The 22,937-nt window shown below is 41.7% G+C and overlaps 1 protein-coding gene across 2 annotated transcripts in view; it reads left to right on the top strand.

The window, feature by feature from the left end:
• The window catches only part of kank4 (KN motif and ankyrin repeat domains 4), an 89,351-nt gene that overhangs the window by 34,593 nt on the left and 31,821 nt on the right, over positions 1–22,937 (top strand). Inside the window, exon 1 of one of the 2 annotated variants that reach the window (XM_065955652.1) lies at positions 13,089–13,308. The exons of the other annotated variant lie outside the window; for it this stretch is intronic. The gene's annotated coding sequence lies outside the window, so the exon portion shown is untranslated. Of the gene's footprint in view, positions 1–13,088; positions 13,309–22,937 lie in introns of those variants that run through there. 2 annotated transcript variants of the gene reach the window in all.

Raw genomic sequence — 22,937 nt, 5'->3', positions numbered from 1 at the left:
GTGTGAGAAAACTGTATCCACCCACTAACACTCTGCAGCTGACAGACAGACAGATGGGTGTTCAGCAGCTCCCCAGTGTCTCTGGGGCAAAAAAAAGCAAACTACAGCGCTGTCAACATGAACATCAAGTAGCTACATTTTGCAGCAGGGCTGAGCGACCGCACAACAGGACCCCCTCTGAAAATGCTTACAGCGCAAGATCAAAAGCACTTTAAAAAACTCTGGTTAATTACAGGGATTTCAGGGACGTGATCAGAAAAACAAAAAAAAAGCCCTGGAAAGCAGCACCCGCTTTAAAATAAACAAAGACAAATCGTGTTCACAAACCTCGTTGGAATCATCTAAAAAAAAAAAAGAAAATGACACTCCAGCTACTGATTTATCTCTGCTGGCAGTATCAGGGGACGACAATTCAAAACCCTTTGGTCAAAATGAGCCCAGGCTGTGTACTAAAAGCATGTGTAACAATCAACATCACCTCATTCCCATCTTGCCGTCTTCCTGTTGAGTTTTAGTACGTGGTTTTATGGCCTCTCTTCACTTTCACTCCTCTTCTAGCTCCTTGTGATTCCCACGATTCTCCTCCTCTCTTGGCTCAAAATGTCCTAATTGTCTGCCCACTCGTGTTTCCCATCATCTTGCTCTCCCATATCAGTAAAGGCATGACCACATTAGAAAGTGGCAATCTGTTGTGGTGATGTACAGACTTCTAAGAGCTCGGCTATAGTGGTGATGCGCTCTCTCTGCATTTTTAGCAGAATGGCAAAATGGGAAAAAAATAAATGCTATTCTGTTATCCTGTGTTCATGCTTCATCCCAAAGAGGATTAATTCCATAGGACATCTTGTAATATAAAGAATACAAGCCCACACACTGCACCTACATGATGTGTGTATAACCCTCCTTTGAGTCTTAAGCCTGTTCAAGACTGCAACAGCTCTGTAACGGAGCTCTGCCGTCATCATGTCTTTGTATTTTTACATCGGTGCCTAATGTGTGAATTTCACATTAAGTTATGACGTTGATGTAGAACCAGAGGCTCAGTATGTAACAAACAGAAGGAGCTCCAGATACTCACACACTTTGGACATGCACATACACACAGAGTGTTGTTCCTCACTACCGGCTCCACCTTTTAATCGTGATCCCGTCTCGACAGTGTGACGTGTGTCTTTCTACCTCTGATGCCAGCACAGCGGTGGGACGACTTGGTCCCACTATCACACGCCTCTGTGACCTTTACATTGAAGGCAAGACGTGACAAGGGTCTAAATTCCCGCCCTGAACTTGCATCATAAATGGGGCTTTGTATGACCATACAACTATCCTTTAATAGCTTCTTTTGGTGTGCTACATTTGGTATAAGTAGGGGTTAGTGAACATGTGGAACCAAATTCAAACAATGTATGGATTCTTTTGAATTAGCCTAACTGATTCTAAGTCATATTGCCTGTTAGTTATTGAAACCACATTAGTTCTCTTGCTAATTTAAAGAAATTGTTGCCGTCAAAAATTCTCTGACAAGGTACAAAAAGTTAGAGGCTGAGGTAAATGTATTTTCTCTCTTTTCTTTTGTCCATTATAAGAAACAATTGTAGTGAGCTCACGAGCTAACATCTCTCTAACTGCAAGTGTGTATTAATGAGTAAAAGTGCGTTTTAATTCACTTTGTGTCCACTTGTTAAACAGTGTTGTGACGTATTACAGTGGCCGATTTAGTAAAAATACCCATTATTGTCCGTTCAGCTATTACTTTTGAAGATTTGATGATACTGCTTTTGTAAGGACTAAATGAGAATGGGGCTCTCTCTACATTTCTCCTATTAATCTTGTAATCCAGTTTGGACTGCTGCAGGAGCATTTGTCAATAAAACTTTCTGTCATGATGTTACATGTTACATCAACTATTTTTTTCTTAAATAGAATCACTAATTTAAACTTAACTGGACAAAAAATGTATTTGTATTTTTAATTTGAAAGTTTACCTCATGTCCCATCTGCTAACATGGAGGAGGCGGGGTTTATAACCTATACTGCAACCGGTCGTCAGGGAAAGCTGGAAACCTTACGGCTTCACTTCTCTCCTGCTCTCGGACTGTCCATTCTTTATACAGTCATAGACAATCACATACCTTTCTTTAAAACTCTCTAACTTTATGGACATGTTAACATGGAGAAGTGCAGCAGAATTGGTAATAAGTTCTCAAAATAAACTCCATATTGGTCTCCTCCAATTCCTCAAAGGACAGCCTTTGGTGGTCCTTTTTTTTCTCTCTATATTTCAGCTTTTTGACATTCCTGGATTGTCCACCTTTCTTTCTTTTCATCAGTCTCATCCATTTCTCTATTTTCAGCACTGGAAAATCCCCACACATAAAGAACTGCCAATCAGCATCTTCTGTCACAACGTTTATCACGCTGAAGCCAGCAGACATTGTTCATCTCGACTGTCCGGTGTGTTCCACCGATGTTCTTAGTGGCGTCCTTCTGCCTGCAGCTCTTGGCTGTATTTAGTGTGCTCCCTTATGTGGCGAGACAGATAACCGAAGTAAGGAGAGAAAGAAATACAGGTGGAGAGAGGAAGAGGCTGAAGAAAATGAAATGTTCTGACTCCTTCGTAGCTGTAGGCAGCTGTTGCCCTACAATGCCAATAAATAAACCTCTTCCCTTTGGTTCTACTACATCTCCCAGATTAGTTTGACACGCCGGCTTTTTAAGATAGGGAACCATGGAGAGTGTCAGGAGAGATAAGAGAGCGGGTGTGACACAAGAAAAGGGGGCTGAGAGCCAGACTTGAACCCTTGATCTCCAAGTACATGGTAGGAGCCCAGCCAGCTGAGTCACCATGCGTTGCCTCCTTCTACATCCCTTTTTTCTTTGCTCTGATTTTTGTCTCCTATTCCTGGAAATCTCTCCTCTCTATTTTTCCTCTTCTCTCCTCTGAGTAGGAGTGAAGCGCCTGAGTCCACAATCTTTGTTTACTCATAACTGGATCCAGACCAAGCACAAATTCCCACAAAAGACAGTTTATTTACCCAAAGAAATTATTTCTATTGTGATCATCAATTATGCAAATCCCCAAAGCCATTCCCAACATGTGGCTGCAGCTTTGTATTTGAATTGGAAGCTTTTTGTTTGAATTGTAAAGATTTATGTCCATGCTATCTTTGCAGTTTTCCTTATTTAACTCAGAAAGACATCACACTCACAGAAAGGACTCCCTCAGGGCAGATAAAGAAGGCTCTGCTTTGTGTGAACAGTGGTCTCGAGTCGGAGTATTGCAGGCTGTGAGATGAGTATTATGTTAGTATGGAATAATGTTTGTCCTCATCATCTTTAAGCCTCTTTACTCACTGATTAAGGCTCAGACTGGATTCCCGTGGGGCGTTTCCACCCTCAACATTTTGTTGTCGACTTTGTCAAATGTTGTAGAATAAAATATATTCCTCTTAAGAGCGTGAAGACAAACCATATGTTTGTAACCCCTTTAGCATCAAAACACCTCTGACCCACAATGCATCACTCACCCCTCCCATTCCACTTACGTAAGGAGAGATTCCTGGGAATTGTTCAGACAAGGTCTCGACCCCGTGTAGCTTCCCGTCAGACTCAACAAATTGTCTGTGGTGAGAGAGGCGAGGCAGCCTCCTGGTCAGTGCTGCTCTCCTCTCTCTCCTCACAGTGTGGCACAAAGTGAGCTCACATGGACCTGAAGGTGATAGCTGAAAAAAAATGTAAAGACAATCAGAAGGAAACATGACCAAACTGAGCCTAACTTTGTTTGTGGAACTTCTTTATCCTCCCAATACGGTACAAAAGGCACCGACAGGCTGAAAAATGCCAAAGCAGAAATAACATCTATCCACTACAACAATCGACAATGCAGCAGCTTTGGATTTGCCACCTTTTTTTGGGGGATTTTTTGTGTGTCATTCTTCCATTTTTATCCGTCGTCGAATTTCCTTATTTCTAAAATTTGCACAGTTTATTCCTATAGTTTGAGGCTTTAGGCTTAAACACTGCTGCCAACCACTTTTATGAACCATGTCATAAGAATGATTCCCTACCTTCCCAAAAACACTAATTTCTGTGCATATCAAGGCGTGACGATTTAAATATAGACACAAAATCTGCTTTTATATTCAGCCTTCTTTTGGTAAGAGTTGTCCAAATTCCACCGTTGCCTTTCTCATATCAATTCCAAAAACCTACACTTGAATATTGGCCAGTGCCAAGTACCCCTTAGGTACCAGTGAATTCAACATGGATACGCTGCGTCAATCAATCCCAAAAGCTGGATGAGCGTTTCTAACGCTAAACAGATTGCGATTTGTCATGAACGCCTGTCTTATTTCAACAGTAGTACGTTGGTTTTATTGATTTTTTTTTTTTTGTAGGAACTTCAACACGTTCTGAAACTGCAGAATGGAAGATTTCAAAAGAGAGCTTATTTGTGCATGTAGTCGGTTCAAGAACAGCATTCAGTGTCCTCGGGGTGTGCTTGGATAGGTGTTTAAGGAACATTTTGTAGGATCGTTAAGAGGTTTCACATCACTATGTGGGCTTTACGACAGTGCAGTTACATTTAGAGACCTTCAGTGGGCGATGAAGCGTACCAAACTGAATTCCTACATGATCGTTGCTTTAATTGGTCATTATAGCTTTGTTTTCTTTGTGTTCTGAAGTATAGAAATTTCATGTTCGAATTAAGTCTGTAGCAAGACTGTTTAGATGTCTACTGCAGGGTCACTGCTTCCCATTGATGCTGTATATCATAGCATGTGTTTACATGCATAGCTGTGTATATCATAGCATGTGTTTACATGCATAGCTGTGTATATCATAGCCTGTGTTTACACGCATACATTGCAACTGTCACGTTATAGTCTGTAGGCTGAGACACATTGGCCGCCTGCTCCAGTCATTGTTAAAGCTTCACAGGCTTCAGAGTTGATTCATGGGCAGGAATAAACACAGCAAGATAAAACAACAAAGAGAGAAATATGAGACACTCTGTGCTACAGACACAGTAAAACATAGATACAATAACAGAGTAATAAAAGCATCTCTCTACTTTTCTCTACTCCCTCTGTGATTTCGAGCTGCGGTTTGTTTGGCTGCAGTGATTAGTAGTGATATTAGAGGCCGGCCTGTAGTCTGTGGAGTCTCATGCCCCCACAGGTCAGCAGAGTTCAGCCCTGCAGGAAGAGCCTGTCTGTGGGAGAGAGCAGACCAAAGCCACAATCAGGTTATTGCTCAGCCATGCTTCCCCCACACTTAATGATAAAACTCTCTCTGTGTTTGTTTCAGTTCCTCTATCTCTGCCTGTCCTTAAAATTATTGCTTCTCAGGCTTGTGCATTCTCTCTTTTTTCATTCCCCTCTGCAGTTTGTCTCAGTCCTCCAAACCAGATCACAACCTTAAAAAAAAAAAAGACTCGATATTGAGATAAGATAGTCAGAGTGACATATTGGTGATAAATAAAAGCAGATCTCATTGAGGAAGTGAGACAGTCAATAAGAAGCGAATGCTGGAGTTCCACTGCTGCCGAGGGCCGCTGCCGAGTGTGCCTCCTCAAAAATCAATGAAATCTGATCACGTAGTGCTCGGGAATCGAATACATAGTTTCACACCTGATAGAGACGTGCAAACGCAAGTATACCCGAGGTTACATTCCTGACAGCTGAAGCACATTTTAATCGACACCCAGTGCACTGAATGGACAATGAATACATATTGATTTAATTGTTTTATGGTTTATTGACCCAAATGAAAAAGTTATAAAAAAGAATGGAAGTAAGAATAAGCTATAATGCTAACTTACAGATAAGTCTGCAGTGAATTTAGAGCCACAAATTAGATCCAAAAAGCTAAATTCTTCAAGTGCCTAGATGTAAAATGCAACAGTTTAAGCTTAGCTACTATTTACATTTTGCAGAAGCAGCAAAAGCTGTTCTTCTGCACACTGAATAAGCCACAGTGCAGATGCTTTCCCCTCAAAACAAGCCACTCTGTGTCAACGACAGACACAGTGTTGTGGTTTTTTTCGGGTTGCAATGTCTTGACTGTGACTCCGAGGAGAATCTGAAATGACAGGGCAAACCAGAGAAATAGGAGGGAGTGAAGCACAAAGGGAAGCATCTGGAAAAGTCAGAATGCAGAAGCAGCAAGTCAGGATGAGGAACGTGGCTGAAAGTGGAATGGTGCGTCTCTGTCTCGATTCAGTCTATACCTTCTGTTTTCTTTTTGTTTGTCCCAGCTGCTTTACTTGCAAACCAAGAAAGGGGGTTTTGCATATTCCTACATACATGAAGAGAAAGAGCTGAATGTTTAGAAATGCTTGACTAAAGACGGACAATGCAATGCAGCACAAATTAGTTTTGTATGCTCTTAGAATTTAGCAAACATACAAAAAAGAAAAGCTGTATGGTATGGATTTCAATCAGCTGTCCACTTTGTTTACTGTTGTAGACTGTTTGGCTCTCTCTCCCTTCCTCCTCATCTCTTCGTTACTCACACACATTTGCACACCGAGCGCTCACCACAGTTCAGCTCGTTTCCACTTGAGCAGTGAGGTGTGTGCTGTGGTCAGGTCAGTGGGCGTCTGTTTCATAACGTATAAACAGACTTTTCCCTGCCTCAAGGTCTTATCAGTGGCTGGTCTTCCTCAGGATGTATCACACACACACACACACACACACACACACACACACACACACACACACACACACACACACACACACACATATATACAGTATGTATATATATATAACAAACCATACATGCAGCTTTTTATTATTCTATATACATGTCATGATGGCATGCGAGTTTCTAATCTTGCAACAAAGGTGTTCTTTATTTCTTGACTGTTTTCTTAGAGATTTTAATTTCCATAAGCTGCACATGATAGTGCCATGCTGTGTCACTGCATATCCGTCTTACAGTGAGGATTCTAGAGTCTGTTTGGGCAATAAGCAAAATTCCCTGGAGGCCCCTCCAACTAGAATTTATCGCCTTTATGTTAAAGGATAATCAGACACCAACGGCAACTTTAAGTGACACATTTAAGTCTTCACAGGAATATTGGAACCCTTAGCTGCGAAAAACATTGAGTACTGTCAGATGGGGCCCCCTTAGGGAGGTTTTCTGCTGTCATTGTTTGCACATTCTGAGCCACATATGGTTTAAAGTGTGTCAGTCCTCAGTTGGGCCCCCTACTGGTCTGGGGCCCCAAGCAGTTGCCTGCCTTGCCTGTTGACAAGCCTCCACACAAAACTGAAGATTTGAGCCAAAAGAGGATGTGTTTCAAGGTTGATGACCGGTTTAATATTCATCGGAGGAGAATATGAAGGCAACATGTGCTACAAGTTGACACCCATGCGTGGATATATACATCCTCCCCAAAGGAATAAAAAAAAAAAAAAAAAAGAAATCAAAGCAAAAAATGGAGCTCACGTTCTTTTTGTTACATGTGATGGCCAATGATTTCTCTGTCTTTGGTGCAAAGTTAGACCGGGCTATATATGGTCTTCAGATGGAGTTTTTTCTACATCCAAGAAGAGATGAGTTGAGACTTGTGCGTGTGTGTGTGTGTGTGTGTGCGTGTGTGTGTGTGTGTATCCAACAATGATGCATGGCTTTAATAATGCATACACACACAACATACATTTTAAACACTGGAGAAATATTCCAGGATAAATCTGAATCAGTTTGACGGATGTGGTGAGCCGACATATTTGCAAAATATTGTGAGTCTTGGAAAGAAATCTCCACTCAGAGTATTTACAGTGTTTTGCTTGAAGAATGGGATGTACTGTAAAAATATGAAAAGAATGGCAGCTGAAAAGCATTGATGTATTGCCAGAAAGGATTAAAACTGAAATGTTACAGTTTACATCTCCAAGCAAAGGTTGGCTTTGATTATGAATGATTACATTTTACTGGTATTTCATAGAGACAGTTTACTAAGAAATGATCCAGACTTTGAGTTATTATTGGATTCCTTATTTCCTTATCAGACTGCACGTGTTTCTTGAGTTTCTAAAACAAAAACTCCCCTGATTCTTCCTGGAAAGATCCCACTTACTGTATTTAACATGAACACACAACCCCGCGATTCGGCAAATCGAAGCACCCTTTTAAGGTATTCGACGAGAGCACGTTTTTTTTTTTTTTGTACCCATTTGACATCAGACACTTTTCATTAATTTTTGAAATTGGCTTTTTCTGGCATTCAACTTTCAACTTTATTGTCCCCGAGGGGAAATTTGTTTCACAGTTAGGCGAGAACAATATATTGAGAAGGCTTATTTTTCTTACAAAAGGCTTCAAGTCGTTGAATATGTTGTTATCCAAGAACAGTAAGCTTTGCTACTAAAAGCAGTTTCTTTTTTTTTTTGCACCTAATCCCCCTCAAACTCATGCACACCCATACTTGTAGATGCACGGTTAACAGACTTGGCACAACTCTCTAGCCACCACTTGACCAGAACTACAACAACAGCTTAAAAAAAACTATCTTTGCAATCATAGCAGGCAGTTCATATGATAAGCAGGAGTGCATAACGGACATTGTGATTAATTGCTATTCCCTAAACTGCGCTCATTTAAACAATGTGCATGTGAAATCAAAAGATTTGGCATTGCAGACTTCCATGAGGCGTGTTTTTGTAACTCCCACAGTTATAATAAAAACACTCTGTGTATGACTCCAAGCTGTTGTGCTGAGCTGTGTGTTTATGAGCTGTGCAGTTAAAACACTTTTAGGCATTCACACTTACACACAGCCAGACACATTCACACACATCTGAAAACTCCTGGGGTGCCAGACTCTGCATAATAACGCCTGTTGTTATTTTAACGTTTTAACTGTGTGTGTTCAACCGCGCTGGAGCAGGGACACTGCTGATATGCAACAGTACATTTTATCACTTGTGTCCTACGCAGGAATGTTTGCCTGCAAGAATTCAGCCGTTTTCACATACACTGTACACTCCTGAAAATATCTAGATTACTTCTCAAGAGGACCGCTCCGGAGAGTCTCCCGACCTGGCTCTTCACATATGCTCCTCACAGCTGGAGACCGGAGGGGGAACAGAAAACGTAATGCAGCCGTTTAATTACATGCATGGAGATCGTAGTGGTCGCGTGCAGACACTCTATGCGCCGTGCAGCAGTAACAGTATAGAAACGTACCTCCTCCTCCTATTGGCTCGAGGTGAATTCTCCAGAGAATATCTTGCGGCGTTCTCACATCAGCCCACTCGGACTTGCTGCGGAAAAAATACTAGGTGTCTGGCATGAGAAACTCTGGCTTAGCGGAAAATTTCAGGAGATTTCTGCAAGTGTGCAAGCCCTACTATAGTTCTATTTCAGTCATGGAGCGTAAAGATCTTCAAGGTCAGAGTTGTGTGGTAGTTATTTGTCTGTTTACTTGTTGTAACTTGTTTACATTACATGCACGTACACCTTTGGAGTGATACTACTCAGAGCAGGGCATAGCTTTTCCATCGTTGCACACAGATTCAGGGTATTTCTGTTGTTGTTGTTTTTGGAAGAACTTTTGTGACAGAACGTTGTGTTTTCTTCAGGCCGAGCTGACCTGGTCTAATGAGAACAAGCCCAGCCACAAGGCGCCCTGCCCCTTTAGCTTCCCTCACAGACCTTGGTCTAAAAGGTTGGCATAAAACTCGAGGCAAAGTCTCCTTCTTCCTGTGAAGCTGAGTCCTCCAGTCTTTTTTAATCAGTCCTCCTGCCACCTGTATGCTGCTATAGAGCTTGCTGAATGTGTTTCACCTGGCCTTCAAGATAACAGTGTAGAAAGCTACACACGCTTTTTCTCTTCTGTTGTTAGTTGAAGATAAGGCAAAATAATTGGATGCCTTCCTGCCTGGTTTTGGCATTGCCTTGGGATACTCCCCTAGAAGCTTTGATATAGGCCTCAGGGTCATGTGGGCATGGGAATCCCTTCAACAGTATTGAGAAGATCAGACTTAATACCCTGCATTCATTCAGCCCAATCTGCCATTTTATTTTGTTCCCAAAAAAAGACGCTACGAGGGATACGATGAAATTAAAAGAACAACCTCAGTCCCAGCCCTAGTTTGTCTCAGAGCACACACCATTATCACATCGGATTTGAATTTCTTAGAAGAGAAGAAGAACAGCGATGGACAGCGATGTCTATCCTTGACACAAAGAGAAAAGACGAGAGAGGAGTGAGACTCTAGAAGACCTGAGGGTCCCGAGGTGGGATCTGATCCCTCCTGACAGGAGACGGTTCATGTGATCGGCAACATGGGAAGCTTAACCCTCAAGGCCGAATTACACCCTCTTTCAGTCCGCTGCTCTAGATGAAAGGATGGGAGCTGATTTTATGCAGCGTGTTGAACATATAGGGTGAGGGGAGGGTAGGAATTAACCACAGAAGATCGTCTGAGTTTGTGTTTGACAGAGATTCTCCTTGTGAGTCAACACTCTGAGGAAATGCATTTGATTCTTCTTTTATCAGCTTTAAAATACAAACCATGAACGTCCTATGATTTGTATATCGAAGCCTTAACTCAGCATGAACAGATACTAAATGCTATGTCTCACCTTCAGCACTTTTGGTGCAAGTATTGCTGCAACAAGTGTTTTTAATTTAATATTTTTTCTATTGATTAAACTGTCGATTAGGGTCGGGTATTGCAGGGTAACCCACGATACTTTCCGTGATATGTGAACCAAGCCAAACAAACTGTGCGACACCAGAGTTCCTTTTCAAACGGACCAAACGGCCTAGGGGTGAATGCACCCTTCGTCTGTGATAAAAGCCTACGACAGCATCCTAGAGCCAAAAGTGAACTCTTCAAATCGCTTCTTTTGTCAAATTCATAAATGATCTTTACATTCAAGAAGCTTGGACCTGCAAATTGTAAGCTTTCTGCTTGAAAATGACTGTAAAGACTTAGAGGGATTTAAAATAGTTTTCTCATGATTGAGGAATCAGTGATTTCCCTGATTTGATAACTTGTGGCAGCTCTTAATGAGGGACCATTTAGTATGCTTCTAGATAATATCAGAGAGGCCATATTCGTCACAATTGTCAGAATAATAATGAGTATTGGATTCAGCTGTTTCATTTATCCACATACTGTACAAAGCAACGTTTCCATCCTCTGTGTGCCGTGCTGTATGTTTTCTATGTCGGGCTTCTCGTGGATGGCAGAACAGTTTTTATAACCGCACTCACAAACCTCCTCACATGTTCTGCATCCTTATAACTTATTTATTCATTACAAACAAAGTGATTTATGAAACAATTAAAGTGTAAATTATCAATCGGGCTTTGAGCAATGTGAGTTGTCAACTTTTTTTTTTCCCGTAATGAGTGTGAACTCTTTGGTCTCAAGTAATCATGGAGACTTGTTTGATTTAGAGCCCTGGCACTGCTACAGCTCTGCCATATATATCTATTTGAATATTTCATGCTCTCTGTATATCTGTGCACTCACATGGCACGTCATGTGGATGCTGTATTTTACAGACTCTGCATGCTGAGCTGTGTGAGGCTGAATGTTTGCTCTTGAAATGTTTTCCACACGCTCGCTAAGAGGGGAATTTAGCCTTGGTGGTCTGAGGGATTGGTGCAGGAGTGAGATAAGAGATAGGAGCCATTAGCCCGGGCAGTTAGCCTATTTAAAGGCAGTTAATTATTTACCTCATTTACACTACAGAGCCAGCCAGACTAGCCAGGGTTTACTCATTAGACTGCTTTCTCTTATTGAGAAGGATAGAACTAACTACGTGGGTTACTCATTAAATTTCCCAGAGACGATCCCTGAGGAAAGCCTCAGTCTGATGTCTCTGAAAAGCATTTTTGATCCAGTTTGGACCTGGTCAAAGAAGGCCTCATGTGGCCCCATGGCAGCACAGCATGGGTTGGCTTCAAGTCCTGTAGTAATAATCAGCCTGGTGCATAGTGGTTCACTTTAGGGGAGGTCTTGTGCCCGCAGGCAGGAAACCCAAACACTCTTTTAGCACACAAACACACATGCATGCACACAGCACTTAATGCATGAATGAACAGAGAGCTACATGAAAAGTTTGCATTAACACAAACAAAACACATTAGTGTCTTTCCTCAACTATCTTAAGGAAAGTATGTGTTATGAGTTATATCAATCATTTGTAAGAATGCAGATAGAGTTCATAAGAGTTGGATATGTTTGTGAAAAATATAAATATTTAGATTCTTTAATTTCAGTGTTTCAAGCAAGAGAAACCTTTTGTCCAATACCAAACTGCAGTTCCTCGAGTGTCCCATGGAGTCATTGATTTGCATAATTAGGGGCCGTGACTGACAGGTGGGCACATTGTAGCTGTTTGCCAGATGGCTCAAGGCCCGCCTCACCTCGGTCTCTTTGCCGGTTTCTACTACATTGATCAAAAGTTAGGTGGAGTGACATTTCCAATATGGCTGTTCACATCGCTGGGCTTCATAATGCCTCTTAAGAAACCAATGGGTGTGATCACTGAGACAACATCCATGTTTTATACGGACTAGTTTGTAGAAATAGCAATCAGACATTTATTAGTACTGAAAAGTATCTAACCTTTAAAAAACAAAACAGATCTGAGTCAAATCTAAAATACTAAAGAAAAAGAAAAAGAGAGAGAGCAGTGGTGGTCGAGCTGCATTACAGAGAGTAGTGTAAAGTTTTTTAATTGTTTCAAAGGAGTTAATTAGTAACAAATTAAAACACCTACACTTCCACCCCAACCTGCAGGAAGTTAACATATTTTTTCCATGAGATTGAAATTCATGCTTCTTCCTGCTTTCCGCATCATTTTTGAGGGAAATCCTTCTAATTAATGGTATTTAAATAGGGTGGTTAATGTTCGGTGGCTTTTTTTTCTACCAGCACAAGCAGGCTGTTAAAATAACCCATTTTGTGGGTCAAGAATGTTTTGGCATGGTATCCTTTTGAAGATGAGAATCTTTGGTACTGTGAAGTCCTGCCAACATCTAAATACGTTTAAAGTTGTGACACTATCATCACATGCAGAGCGGCAGTGTTTTAAGATGCCTTTGTGTTCAGCATTCAAGTTTTAAGGGTGTTTCTTCTTCTCTTCTGCTTCCTCCACCCATCAGGACCACCTCTGCCAACACCTCCACCCCTTTCCCACCCTTCCTCCCTCCTTTTTTTCTCTCTCTCTCTCTCTCTCTCTGTCTTTTCTGTGCTGAGGTTAGAAGAGAGACAGGGTCTGCAGCACTCACAGAAACAGAAACAGGAAGGACAGGAGGTGAAAGGAGCTGCATGGAAGGTGAGAGGCAACCAGCTATGAGAATTCACCTTTGTTTTCTGACTCATCCGCCTGTTTTTGTTTGCTTATTGTTTTTTTTTTTTCCCTCCTTCTGCTCCTGTGAACAATTTGCTCTCTTTTATTCTCATGTTTTCATCTTTCACAATCTCATTTTGTTTACCTCAAATTGCTCATCTTCTCCTCTTCATTCTGCTACACCCCACCTTCTCTTTTCTCACTCCTTTTCCTGCTCTATTTCTTGCCGGGTAGAACATGGGTCACGTTCTTTTTTTTTCTCCCTGGGATGTGTGAGAAAATGTGTGAACAACAGACAGAAAAAGTGTGTGTATGTGTTCGTATGAATTTGTGTGTGAGCTCCCCCCCCCCCCCCCCCCACCAGAATGTTACACTCCTCACACAGCTGAAATAATGAGGGAGAATAAGTGAGCTTGCCGACAATCAAGAGTCACACACGCATGCATTCAACCCATCACACACATAGACACACATGCAACACACTGAAATGAGTATTGAGCCACTCAATGTGGAAGTTAGCCAGCTGTTTTATTTTCCTATAGGCGCTATTTGAATGTGCTTGCCACATGTCCGATTTGTGCATGTGTGTGTTTTTCTATGTGTGTGCAAGCGGAAGCCGAGCTGCAGGGCTGTCATCATGTTCAAATCAATAGAGTGTGAATTTATAAGTGTTGATTTTCTTTTTCTCCCGGAGTCGTTGCGCCTGCTCTGCAGACCGAGCCGCACTGCCATCGCCCGCCTGTCTTGTCTTCACACTCTGTTGGTGCCAGGCGGGCTCTTTATAACCAGGATATGTGTGACTTTGAGTGGGAATTATGTGTGATCACATGCATGTTTATGCGTGATTGCATTCACAAATACCATGTTTGTTGGACTGTGTTTGGATTTTGTGATTGCATGTGAGTGTGTCTGTGTTCCCTTCAGACTGGCTGTGTGAGTGGAAAGTGTTAAATGATGAGCAGGGGGAAGGAGAGATGTATTTATAATCCATGTTACTGAACTAAAACGTGCTTATATTGTACATATGTTTTATGTGTGTTTGGGGTTTGTGTGAGTTGTTTTTGCCTATCAGAGCGAGTGGATGGGGATGTGATGTTTCATGGCAGTGTGAGCAAGTGTAACTAATCTACATCTCTGCAGCAAGGTACAACACACCTGCCCCTGATCTATCTCTCCTTCCTTTTTTCTTTTTTCATTCCTGCCATCTCTGATTTCATTTTCTCTTCCACCCTTACCTCTTTCTCATTAATTTTTCAAATACGTTCCGGGTCCAAAATTGTCAAATATGACAGCTTGGTAGCTTGGTTAGTGGCCCTAATTTCTAAATATCACAATCTAGACACCACTATTGTGTCAGTTTTGCATATGCAGGGCAATGAGGTCAAGTTAGTGACATAACTAGGCATATGCAATGCCTAGTTAGACTCTTTACGATCAACGATCATAAAGAAGTGGTTAATGCTGTGAAACGGTGGCAGTTTGGTTATATTTAACCAGAAAACTACTTGGTTAGGTAAGAGAAATAATCGTGGTTGCCTTTGTCAAATTGGCTGACTAATGTAAGTCAACAAAGGAAGGCTTGTATTTTGTAACTTCTGGGCACTATTTTGTAATATTCCTTTAAACGGTCTTTACAACTTGACAGCAAACAGTAAATCATATGGTGTGAAAATGGACTAAATAAAGAGCTTTTCATCTCTAGCTGCTGTAATCCTGTATGAACTCCGACCTATCACTGCCGTGAGGTCCGGATGGAAAGTATCAATCAAATGCGTCCCTGCTTCCACGTGTCTCTTATCGCGCTCCAGCCGGTGCTAAAAGTGCGTCACAGCCGCCGGCGATATTCCACATCTACCGGAGGATGGCAGAGAAAGCTCATCTCAGATGACCGCTGCCACGGTTACTTGGAACCAGTCACCCTGCCCTAAACAGGACAAGAACAGAAAGACAGACGCAGAGATGCTCAATGGGAACGAGCTACGATCAAGCAAGACGACCAACCAGTAAACGTGGTCGGCGATGGCGACAATTTAGGTTACTTCGATAGTCTGAAAAGTGACGCCATGGTCTGTCTTCCTGTTGCCTTGTTTGTGTTTTTACATTCAGTATGATAATGTGAGGTCTTAGCATAACAGCTGAGGTAACACAGTTGAATACAGTTGAAGCGATGTGTGTTGGGGGGGTCGTGGCGCTGCGTTTGATGAAGAGTATGGCCACTGACCAGGCTGCTGTTTTTGACAACATACGAACGGAAAAGGCTGCTTTTTCCATCACTTTCAATGACCTACATTCTTTCCTATCCCTCCACGCTTCCTGCCCTTACTGTACTCTTCCTCCCATCTCCAACTGTCCCTGCTCATTTTCATCTCTCCCCACCGTCCTTTGCAACGCCTTGCAACATCTGCTACCGTTGACACAGGAATAGTAAGATAGCCCACGTGCTAATTAGCGGTGGCAGTTGCTTGCTCATCCTCATTAACTTCCATGAGCGGAAGTAGCCAGGATGCTAACAAAGCTCATGCTAGAAGGAGCTTGACTGTGTGGTCCAATGAATAATAGATGGCATGTCACTTCCTTTATCGCTAATGAAAGCAGGCAGCTGTTCCTCGTGCTGGAGTACCACTACAGGATGTGAGGAGAGGAGACTGTAAAAGGAAGATGCTTTCACGCTGTGTGCGGAGGGATGAAAAGATCGAGCAATAGACTGATAACAGAACAGTTTCGGGGAGGGCACGGTGAAAGGGTTTATCTGTCCTCTCACAGACGAAACGGCAGCAGGACAGGGTTGGTTAGGTTGAGGTCTGTTCACAGTAATGCAGATAGAGTTCAAATTGCATCGTTTTTTTTTCTTGACAGCCCTCCAACAGCTTTTTCCACCACCAAAACACTCTCCAAAACAGTCAAATTTAAATGGTCTCAAAGTTAGTTAGGACATGCGGAAACATCTCTATCATGATGCTGCCACTGGGTATGGAGGTCTTACGACTTAAGTGTAAAATGTTAGATTAACACACCCAATGCATCAATCAATAAATTAACTTACCAGTGATGGGCAAGTTGCTGGAAAATAGTTACAGATGCTGTACAGTAGTTACTTTAGTCAAAAGTAAATGAGTTACTATCTGATTCAGTGCACATTAAAGTAACATAAGCGTTATTGTTTGGCTTCAACAATCATAATAATGTTCACATTATTTAGTGCTGCTGTGGCAGTGTGAGAGGAAACAACTCACAACTGTCATTAAATGGAAGCATTTTGCTAATTAGTTCCCTGAAGGCAACAGACTCTTGTCGTCAACAACATACCTTCCTTTTTTATTTTTTTTTCCAAAGGTTTGTTTTTGGGCTTTTTATGCCTTTATTCTAGAAACAGGACAGTGGGTAGAGTCAGAAATCAGGTTGAGAGAGTGTGGAACGACATGCGGGAAATGAGCCACAGGTCACCTGCTTTTAGGACTACAGCCTCCATACATGGGGCGCGTTCACTAACTACCAGGCTATACCCCTGCCCCCCCCCCCCCCCCCACAACATCCCCTTCTATCAGTCTGTTTAGCCCTGGTTTACAGATTGTAGAGCTGGCAGTGATTTAAACTAAAGTTTGCTGTTTGGACAGAGTGGCCTCTCCTCGGTCTGGCAAGCTAACGTGAGCTTCACCTTGTTTTTAAGATTAAAGAATGAATCTATTGAAACCAGAACTGTTATTGAATCAGGCTGTAAACATGCTTATTCCTGCTCTAAGTATGGGAATTTTTATAAAGGACCAAGTGGGGATTCCTTGGCTTTTGCAGCCAGGCTCAAGTGGACACCCGAGGAACTGCAGAGTTTTTCACTTCCGCATTTGGCTTCATTTTTTAATTCTGGAGGTCACTGCTTAGATTGTCTACATATATGGACGACAACGGTAGGACATTATAAAAGCATTTGAGCGTCCCACCCTGAACATGAGGTCAAATAAAATTTGGCATCCCTTTGAATACTGTGAAATGTTATTAGTCTTAAAGTGTCATCACAAAACTCCTCCAAAACACAGGAAATTGGACAATCAGGCATACAAGGATGACATACTCCATTTTTTTTCCAGACACAACACTAATATTTGGCCGCTGCATGAGCAGATCTTTCCAAGCTGAGCCACAGAAAGACACGCTGGAGGTCACTGTCCATGTGCATCCTGTTCAACTCTTCTTTCTGAATGTTAGAGGAGTCCTTCGCCTCTGTGGAGTTTGATCTTCTTACAACTAATTTCCTCATGCAGAGGGAAAGGAAACTCACAGCTGAACAATGGAAGAAGGGACTTTAAATGCATCCTTTGTGCCTATTGGTTTCTTTGTGTGTGTGTTTTTTTCATAAGCATGAGTCTCTATTGTTTGCTCTGAGCTTGGACAGAAATTCCATTTAGCAGTCAAAAACAGAACGTATAGTTTAAAGTAAGCTGAAGCTAAACAGTGATAACATTTTTTTTAATGAAACAGATGGTCTGTTTTTTTGTGTGTGTCTCTTTTGGGGGCTTTACAACAAACTGATAACCAGCCAAAAAAACTGGAGGTAACAAGCTTCTAAGCCTCTTTTTGTCCTTTTTAAGACAACATCTGCTCATTAAAGTTTCATTAAAATTCACGCCTCTCTCAAAGTTCAGCTCTTTATAAAGTATCCAGTGCAACCCGTAATCTTCAATTGTAGTTTCTGACAGAGAAAAAGGCTGCTTGTTCTGGGCAATAATTAAACAGTAGTTTCCTCACTTCAGCGCTTTACACTGATTTTGCCTCTGTTTAATGAAGCCAGCAGGCAGAAGTTCCCTCTCTCTCTTTCTCTCTGGGTTTGAGAGCCAGATGTTGTTTAGCACAGAGGGAACAATCCCCCCCCCACCCCCCATTGTGAATACTGACATTGTCATACTGGACGAGTCTAGATCATACTGGATTAGGAGTGAAAAAGGAGCCAGCATGATCTGTATTCAACCAGACTGAAGTGACGTGAGGAAGATTAAAAGCAAATTGGTCCAGTAGACGTGTCGTTGGTAGAACAGTATTTTTGAGACATACTATTCATAGACAGGGATAATCTTAGACCGGAGTTGGATAGACCAGACGGTTCTCAAATAGCTCTGATAGAGCAGAGGGATTGATCTGTTCCTGCAGAGCACACACAGACTCAGATAAATGTCTCCCACTCTCACTCTTCCAAGCAGCCTTTATTCGATCGGCTATCAGAAACGTTCCAGTTCCCAGTGGCCTTGTCGTGAATGTCCCCCAATTTTCTCGGCTCGCCGCTTTGGAGCAACTCGGAGCTGCTGGAGTGATGAGTGATTATGCAGAAGTGTCATGCAGACCTGCAACTCACTTGACTGAACTAATTCTAGCATCAGCTGCTCCCTCAATCACACTTGCACCACAGGGAATATCTCTGTAATGAGACACAGATAACAAACAGAAATGTACTCATAACACTTGTAATATAATGTCATTTGCATTATTTTTTTAAGGCAAGGCTTATGTTAAATTATGGCTGAAGTACAACTGCATCGTGTTATACTACCTTTGTTTGTCATTTTTTAATTAAAGTATACAAAACAACTCAGCTACCAAGGTTTGCCGACTTTAGCTAAGCCATGAAAGTTAATTGGTGACACCAGACTGAGTAATCATGCAGCAGTACTGAATTGACAAACTAGGCATTTTATGAATCATTCATGAATCCAGCTATCTGTACTGATAATATTGTGTTATTTCCACTTCCCACAGTCACAATGTCTCATTTTAAATGTATGAAATGAGCATGAAACTGACTGATCTTTGAGTTGTGGAGGGTTGTCCCAGTGCCAGATTTTTAAACTTCAGTAAAACTCAAACAACATCAGTACATGTTACAAAACCACGGCAAAAAAAAAAAGTCCTTGGCAACCAATAACTGGTCATTTACTGTTTTTGGTCAACAAACATTGCAAGCAATTCTCGCACACTGTCCTTATTGCATAAACACATTCAGTACTGAAATGTTGCCATTGTATTTGTGCAGTGCGCTCGCTTTCTCTCGCAGCAGCTTTTGACTACATTTTTGACTGCTTTGCCTTTGAAGGGCTGTAAAAATAAAATAAATAAAGCTTTGGTATTTTTCAATACTAGGGATCATTCAAATAACAGATTGTATCATTTTAATACATGTGGTATTAAAAAGTATCAAAGTGTTGTGTGGTGTAAACCATGGCATCCAAATTGTTGTGCTGATTGGTTTAAATTACCCATAAATCATCCTTTCCCCCATTTCACTGCAGTCACATTTTCACCAAATGACCCAAATAACAAAATAGCAAATCCAATTACTGTAACATCATAAAATCACCCATTGGACTGTAGCAGGGTCAAGGTAGCGGTTTATTTCTTCACAGCTACAACATCTGTTGTGGTCCAGATTGGCTTACTTCTTATTCGAATGAGGTAAACCCGCTTAGAGAAAGCTTTTAAATCCTGCAAACTGATTGAATACATTTTCCTGCTGAGGCAACCAAACAAATCAACGTATAGATGATGCAATGTTTGAAGTTTAGAACGGAGTTGATTTTAAAGTGCTGGATTTTCTTTTAAATCTGTAACTGTCCGTTTTAACGCGTCTTCAAACGGCTTTACATGTTTACATGTTCTACAATTAGACACCTGTTTGGGTTGCAAAGGTTGTTGACATTGCACTTCTTCAAGATTCTGCAGCAGTAGGCATTTGACTGCAGAATTCAGTCGTAAGCAGGTTTATTTATCCGTCCCTGTGCTTGTCTGCACCTGTGCTCCTGCTTGAAAGCAGGCTGAGGGTTGGCATATTAAGCTGGACAGTCCTGCCCTCATTCTCATGGTAGAGCGGGAAACAGAGATAGCTGGTCCCATGTCTGGGCTGTGATAAGGACTTAGGATCTTTGTTATTGTTGCTGTCCTGCCTGTTTTGCTCTCTCCTGCAGCTTTGCACTCCTGCTTTCACACAGCCAATGAAGATTCACGGTTAGAGCTGCAGCTGCAGCCGGAGCACAGCTCAGTACTCTAGTGTGTGTGTGCAAGAAATGCTAATCCTTTCAAGCGTTTTTTTTTTTTCTTTTCATGAGATAGAGTAAAAGACAGAAAGTGACAGAAGGAGGGCTTGAAGAGAGGGGGGAAATAACGGCAAAGCTTCTCTGCATATCTGTGATATGAGTGTGTACAGCTGCCACTCCCATCTCTGAGACCTTTTCACTTTCTCAACCCACTTTCTCTCGCCCACCTCCTGTCCCCTGCTCGCACTCTCCGATCGCATTTCCTGTCGGCCTGCTTCCTATCTGAGCCTGCTCTTTGTCATATTAACAGACTAATTCAATCTCTGCTACACAGGCACTCCAATGTAACGACCCATGACATTCAATTAATGTTTTTTTTCCTCCATCTTGGTATGTTTGCTCGGCAGTCATTTTTCTGTACGTCTCTGTTCTCATTGTGTGTATGTGTGATCCTCTGAATGGGTTGAAATTTGAAAAAGTGAAGCAACCACTGTTACCTTAATTTTTGTATCACTAATTTCTGTTTTTGGAACCCTTTCTCTCTCCAAACAAAAATCCCTCTGGTAGTACACAGCACAGGAGCTTTATTCAATCATGACATTTTATACATTTTTAAAGCCTCAAATAGCTCATTAAAAAAACTTTGGAAAAAAAAGAGTACTTGAACAAAAATAAGCATGGTGAACACTGTCACAACACAAAGCTGGTTTAAGGGGGAAAACAATTGAAGTTAAATGAATAATTTGTACCCCCGTCTAATCCCTTAATATGGATTTAAAACCTATACTGCAGCCAATCAGTTGGGGGAGCTCCAAGTGTTTCGGCTTCACTTTCAGGGAGCTGCTGTGCTGTCCATCTTATAGTCAATGATCATGATGACATTTGAATACATTACAACACTAATGTACCTTATCCAACGTAACCAATGAACATTTGTAATGAAACAAAGGTGAAATACCTGATTTACTTAAGAGGCAAATCTATTAAACTAATTTTATATTGACAGTTTGACTCACATGCAAATCAAAAACCATTCCCCATCCAAAAATGCCACTGGAGGGTTACCCACAGTGCCCAATGTTTGGCTGCTGATAAAGCTGCCATATTTGGAAACTTTGAGGTGGGAACAGGCTGTTCCCCTAGTGAAGAAGAAAGACTATAAATTTGACTTATTCACTAATGTTTTCAGTCAGTTAGTATTCAAACTTGTTACACACACCCAGAGGCCCATAAAAAAACAAGACCATATGGACATGCATTTATGGAGATATCCACCGATTGGGGTTCAGTGGCTTACTCAAGGGAGTGAAATGACACCTCTCCTGCAACCAGTCCCAATTTCCACATTTGTTCTGAAATGGAACTTGAACCACCATCCCTCTGGTTCCCAAGTTAGGTCCCTACCGACTGAGCTACTGCTGCTTCATGTCGCTTCTGAAGATGCTTTTTAAGGTTTAAAATAGCAGCTTTTTTTTTTTTTTTTTGAAGATTTATTTTTGGGCTTTTTGTGACTTGAATAGAGAGATAGGACAGTGGATAGAGTCGGAAATCAGGGAGAGAGAGTAGGGGAAAGGACTAGAGACTATAGCCTCCACAACTCTGCTCCTTAAGTCGAGGTTTTTCCTCCTGATGACATATGTAACCACCTGCCTGTCAGCACAAGCTTATTTAACATACCTCCATTATTTAGTCTTCCGTGCTCCACATTTAAAGTCCCTTCTTCCACGCTGCTGATGTCGTCGCCTCCCGCCCAGCTGCCACGCTTATTGCGTTGGTGTTGACAGACAGCTGTGTGTCCTTTAAAAGGCTTTACGTGCACGTGTGAGACATGGACTTTGTTTCCTGTTCACAGTGACTCAAAGCAGGCATCATAGAAACCTCCACACTGTAAGCAAATTAAGCTCACACACGTAAACAAACAGGAACAAAGAGAGTGACTAAATTAGAGCTGACAACAAGCAAACATGGTTTTGGACACAGAGCCGTGACTTCCTTTTAGCCTTGTGCAGCCTGTAGCAAATTATATCAAGCTGGATTAGCGTAGCTATATTGAGCTTTGGGCTCATAGTTGTTATTACTGTAATCCAGCGTGGATCCTGCATTGACAGTATCATCAAGGGCTACCAATTTAATCCATTACCTCACCTAGAAAATCTACAAGTTTTCAAGCTGCAATAACGTTTGTAGACTCATTATTTATGCTAATCGTTAATATTACTGTGCCGAAGCTCGCAGAGTTCAACATGATTCTTTTTATTACTGTGGGGCCCTCGTTAGCAGCGCGAGGATTAAGAGCGTCTTTAATTAAAAGAGAAACTGTAAAAAGAAAAATCCTTACAAGTGCACTGTGGGGAAGGTCAGGTCGTCTCTTTCTCACAAGGGAATTTCAGAGTAGTTCTGCAAAGTCACTGATTGCTTCACTGAAACTTATTTGCGCGGTATCTTTTCTGTCACTCCTGCCCCTCTCCGTAATTTCATTTATTTCCACTGCTAAACTTAAACTTCCTTCCCCTCATATTGTCTGGTACCCTACGTCCACTTTTCATCGCTCGTCCCCTCCTTTTTTGACCTCCTACGTTTCCACCCCTTCTCCACTTTCTC

This window comes from Labrus bergylta, chromosome 6 (assembly GCF_963930695.1).
Source record: "Labrus bergylta chromosome 6, fLabBer1.1, whole genome shotgun sequence".
NCBI lineage: Eukaryota > Metazoa > Chordata > Actinopteri > Labriformes > Labridae > Labrus > Labrus bergylta.
Note: the sequence above shows the minus strand (reverse complement) of the source record. Positions and strands in the feature narration are given on the sequence as shown.